Consider the following 6,000-nt stretch of genomic DNA (forward strand, 5'->3'; position numbering starts at 1 on the left):
TATAATAATATTATTATATTTAGTCTCCAACATAATAAAATAAGTTTCAAGAGAAATTGCTTTGATCAGATTAATTAGATCTAAAAAGATCTGCTATATTATCGGTTACAATGTTAAGAAATTCAAACAAGAAAAAAAACATAAAAATATGAAAACGTACTTTTTTTACCTTTTCACTGGTAGCCTAAAGAGATATTTCAGATACGCGCGGACGGATCATCCCGACCGGAGCCCTCTTCGATATCGCGATGGCGTTCGACAAAGTCTGGCACAACGGCTTGATATACAAACTGTGTAGCATGGGAGTGGCAGACAGACTCGTGTTCATCATACGAGTCTACTTGTCGAACCGCTCGTTCCGATATCAAGTTGAGGGAACTCGCTCTCACCCCATCATTTAACAGCTGGAGTTCCGCAAGGCTCCGCACTTTCCCCGTTACTGTTTAATTTGTATATCAACAATATACTCCGTTTTCGGAGATCCATCTAGCCCTCTTCGCCGATGACACGTCTATCTACTACTCGGAAAAAGTTACTGCATCGGCGACTCCAGACCGCAGTTACGACCACAGGACAGTGGTTTCGGAAGTGGCGCATCGACATCAACGCCACGAACAGCGGTGCTCTTCAAAAAGGGTCCCTCTCCGAATACCACTTCGAATAGCCCACTCCCTAATAGACGCGTAAACAAAACACCTCCACCAATTGGTCCATCACTATATTCTACTAGTCCATACCGTGGGTCAAAGGTCAAGTACCCAGGCGTCACCCTCGACAGAGAGCAACAGGAGTGCTTCGCAGAATCTACATACCGTTGGATCGGATTCGCCACTCACTGAGAAGACCCGGCGAGAAACTCAGTGGGTTACGTCTATTTTTACTGGTGGTAGGACCTCTTGTGAGTCCGCACGGGTAGGTATCACCGCCCTGCCTATTTTTGCCGTGAAGCGTTTCGGTTTGAAGGGTGGGGCAGCCGTTGTAACTATACTTGAGACCTTAAAACTTATAATCTCAAGGTGGGTGGCGCATTTACGTTGTAGATGTCTATGGGCTCCAGTAACCACTTAACATCAGGTGGGCTGTGAGCTCGTCCACCCATCTAAGCAATAAATAAATAAAAAGTGGGTTAGTTCGCTCGTCGAACTCTTCGTCGTATTCAACGATTTTGATGAGAGCGGTATTCGGTTATTTTGTATTTATAACTATAAACTGAGCACTATCGTACTGTTTACGAAAATCTCCTCTCAGCTTTCGATGTTATTTCCTACTTGGATATCTACACGTACAGATACATATATCGTTAACTGGTAAATATGGTGAAGTAGTACCTATTTCACAACTTCAACCCGTGTCCAACCAATATAGTGTAGCAGTGTAGGTCTCTATATTTGTACTCACATAGTTATTTATATTGAATTTTGCAATACATAAATTGCTCAATGAATGATCGCTGTCAAAACTTTCGGTAACCACAAAGTAAATATTTAATAAGGAACTTTTACGTTGTTCGACCCAACATTTGTAGTTCGACACCCTCTTGGCGCTATATAACGATATAATATTTTATAACAGCTCGTGCTTGGAGCACCAACCATCGTTCATAGAATCCACTAAACATATGTTCCTAGTTATGTTATAAAAAAGTTTGGTATTTTTTTTAATAGTTCCAAACCTTTGAATTTACGCCTTACATAATATTCTTGACAAGGTGAAAAAACTAATTTTAACTAGGTACAGCTACGAGGAATTGTAAAAAGTAATTAGAGTAAAAAAAAAATACTTTAGGCAATTTATTTATTGAAGGTAAGTTAAATTGAAAAATACGTTCGTTTCTGTAGCTGCATGTACATGTACATTATTTGTCCAATACGTTTATTATTTCTGTAAAATTTCAACATGATGTTTTGTTCAGTTTTACGCTGAAAAGAACAATCAAACGATTCATAATCAAACATAATCAAAATATTCAGATGATACATATTATGTTAATTTTAATTAACCATACTATCCTAGTTAAGGTAATTGGTGCGTTTTAACTGATTATGTAAACTCATTTTTTTTTCGTCATACAATATTATATTATATATGTATAGCTCTTACAAAATACAATTACTCATATGAATTTCCCATACAGGAAGGAAAAAAACTTGTATAAAAATATGTTTCATGAAAGGAATCAGTGTTTCGAAGCAACAGCAGCACTAATAGGTGGATTTCCAAATGACTTATGTTTCCCACTTTTTCGCGCATTCTGGAATCCTTGTTGGATCGTTGTAGCCGCAGCAGCGCCTTGTAAAAATTTGCCCTGAAATAAATCACGAAACATTAAGCAATCAATAGTTAATAAGCTGTTTCGCTCAAAATCAATTTCGATAGACCGGTGATAGAAATATGCGATAAATTTAACACAAATTTTGACTGATTTCAAAACTGCGTACTGCAAACAACTATTTTCAAATCTCGTTTTTATTGCTTTTTAGCGTAACGAGTATACAGTCATAACATTCAGACGGCGCCAGTGCCCATGGATATCAGCAATACTAGGGCCTCAGGCAAGCCGCTAAAGTTTAAATCATCCATCAGATCCAATAAATAACCTTTGCATTAGATGCCTTCAGCTCTAATACTAGGGGCAGGCTTAGGGACCCCGGTAACCGTACTCGTCGAACTCGACAAAGAGGTCGACGTGCAACCTAACCCATGCATCAGCCCGCTGAGTTTCTCGCCGGATCTTCTCAGCGGGTCGCGATTCCGATCCGGTAGTAGATTCATTCGCGAAACAATTGCTCTTGAGTTGTTAGGTCTCCTTCGGAGGCGCTCGGGCAGTTGTTAGCAAATCCCACCCCTCTTGGCTGAGCCTTTGCTCGCCCACCTGTCCTGGTGAAACTGGAAAGGCCTTCGGGCCACCAGTAAACTTTCAATCATAAAAAAAAAAAAAAGTTTAAATCACAGCATACGCACCAATCCATCTCTGAATCTCCGTGTCCAAGGCTTAGGTGTGGTTGTCGTAGTACTACTCCCTAGGCTAATATCACATGAAACGTGACAAATCTGCGCACACAGCGCTACCATTAAAATAAATGCAAGGAGCTTCATATTGATGTCTCTCACACGAATTTTGTGAGGAATTGAACAAATGCGACACGCGTTCGTATTTATAATGTCTTGAAGGTACAGGAAAATGACAAAATGACAAATTCAAAACATTTCTCATGATTTACCGATACAGGTTTTCCCGTCTGCTAATGAGTAGACATAAGCGTTTTATTATAGTTTATTCATTGAACATTTAGTGATAAATGGAACCCAGTTTAGGGTTTCTAAATTGGTTCATAAACCAACAGATGCGAATGGAAGTTTCAAGAAGTTAAGGCTATTTTGAAATATTAAAACCAAGCAGCACTTTTTGGATTTTTTTCTAAGGAAATACGTACTTAAGACGTGTTCATAAACGACTTTCACCATGAATTATGAGCAGCACTGTATAAAACAATAAAACCTGCAAAATTACATTTTAGTTACAATTACAAATTTTCTTAATATCCAGTGATAGAGTATATTGTTAGCCGGCACCATAATCTTAGCTATTCCTGTCTTAGCTAGTGCCATTTATAAGGGTGGGATTAGACGTTACACAACAAGATTGATACTTCATGCCGATTGATACGTCATCATGCAATTGACATGTCCCATTGTGAACGGTGAAATCAACGTTTTGATCTCAAGAGGTCTGGTAACTAACAGATAGCTTGTGATCCATTTATATACGTGTGATATTTTCCTGTGAGCCATTTATGAAAATGTAACAATTAAAATTGGAATGAAATGTAGGTTTTGGGTAAAATTAAATTTCTTTTTTTTCGCTTAACTACTTAGTCTGGCCATAAATACAGTTACAGGAACAGGAAAACAAAAAAAATTCTATTGCAAATAACATTTATTACTTTTAAAGTGTGTTAGTTTAATATATAAATATAAAACAATTTAAAGTATAAAAAGCTTATTCAAAATGGTCTCCAGTGGCTGTAATACAGTCCTTTAAACGTTGAGGCCAGTTATCAATAGAAGCACGCACTCTTTCCATGGGAAAAATGTTCACTGCCAATCGTACGGATTGTTTTAGGGACTCCAAATTATCATGGCGTTTAGAGCAAGCCGTACTCTCTAAAACTGATCATAAATCATAATCCAGCGGATTAAGATCGGGGCTAGACGACGGCCAGTCTTCAGCTCTGATGAAGTCCGAAACGTTCGTTTCCAACCAAGACTGCGTAGACTGAGCTTTATGATCTGGCGCCGAGTCTTGCTGGAAGGACCATTCTTGATTATTGAACATGGTGTTGTTAAGGGGCTTCACTACCTTCCCAAGAATGGTATCTTGATACACTTGTGCCGATGTTTTGATACCTTTTTCGCAAAAGTATGACTCAGTCACTCCTTCATAGCTAATACCCCACCAAACCATCACTGAAGTCGGATAGTGCCCACGTTGCACTCTGTCGACTAATTGGGAAACTTCCTTAGAGCTTTGAGCATAAATACGGTCATTTTGTTTGTTAAAATGTTGCACAATTGTAAAAGAATTCTCATTCGTAAACAAAATTTTTCTATGACCTCCCTTTGCGTACCGCCTCAGTAGTTGTTTCGATTTTACCACCATATTCTCTTTTCAATTATCAATTAGGAAATGACCACTACGTCTCTTATAGGCTGCAAGTCCTAAGTCATCTTTTAAAATACGCGACATGGTTCTAGGTGCTATCTTCATCTCCCGAGATAAAATCTTTTGCTTTCGGACAGAATTTCTTCGAATTCTTTCCCTTACTGCTTTGACCACCTTTTTCGTACGAACACTACGTGGACGGCCAGATCTTTTTCTGTCACAAACAGAGGAGGTCTCATTGCACTTATTAATAGCCCGGTACACAAACATTTTACTAATACCAAGCGTATGGAGAGTTTTAAAAATTGCATTTAGCTCCATACCTACTTTGTGTAATGCAATCACAGTGGTTTGGTTCTCTTTATCACCCCACTCCATTTTAATATCGCAAAATATTGTACAATGTATTGGCGCCAAAATGAGAAAAGGCAATGAGCAATCATATAAAAATGACAGATTCCAAATTCAAATGTAATATTTTGTTTATATTTAATTGTAAGAGTATTTATGGCCAGACTAAGTATATATTAATACGTGAAGCAAAAACTTCTTACCCTTTTTTACGAAAATTTCGCGGATGGGGGATTGTGAAATTTCCCGCACTTATAGAGAATATAGAGAGAGAGTGCAGGATGATGTTTTTTTTATTTATGCCTAAAAAATACATTAAATCAATAAAAGAAACATGACGCATACTACCATGTATTTGATACACACACACGCATAAAGGCTCTCCGTTTATTATCAACTTTTTTTATTTTTTAAAGTCTGGTCAAATTGAGTAGGTATAGACTGATATTGTTTGTCTTTAATATTGTCTATAATTTGCCATGGTCAATCACCTTTTTTTTAAAGACACAAGCTTAAATAATAATTTATCATCTCTTCTCTAATTAATAAATCGATTTTATTGTGAAGCAGTAAAGGGGTCTCACTCCATAAGACAATATATTATTTCAATTAACAACTAATATTATTACACTAAAATTACTGGGTCGAATTTTTCTTTTTATTTTGTAGATACTTCAAATAAAAATAATAATCAACACTTGGAAAATTCTATAATAATAAATATAAACCGCAAGATAAAACCGTGGTTTCTCTGATGGGTCAATCACGTCTAGTCAGACGAGGAAAATACTCTTATGAATTAGTATAAATAAAGATGTTCGGTCATTTTTCATGTCATTCAACGCTGGTACACTGAACATTTTGCACTTATTCAAAATAAAATCCATTATGTACTTCCTTAAGTATTTCATTGTTGTACTGGTAGCCCTGTCATTGATGATTTGCAGTGGACAGGCTGATCCGAAAATTCCTGTCAAAAGTCTGAA

At 37.2% G+C, this 6,000-nt stretch overlaps 1 long non-coding RNA gene across 1 annotated transcript; it reads right to left on the reverse strand.

Moving 5' to 3' along the window:
- Positions 1-1,780: 1,780 nt before the first annotated feature.
- LOC134201083 (uncharacterized) lies at positions 1,781-3,237 on the reverse strand. Its single transcript, XR_009976257.1, has 2 exons — positions 2,962-3,237; positions 1,781-2,305 (listed from the first exon to the last, which is right to left on the reverse strand). It is a non-coding gene; the product is annotated as an uncharacterized LOC134201083 (long non-coding RNA).
- Between the last annotated feature and the right edge of the window lie 2,763 nt (positions 3,238-6,000).

Source organism: Bombyx mori, chromosome 23 (assembly GCF_030269925.1).
Source record: "Bombyx mori chromosome 23, ASM3026992v2".
Taxonomy (NCBI): Eukaryota; Metazoa; Arthropoda; class Insecta; order Lepidoptera; family Bombycidae; genus Bombyx; species Bombyx mori.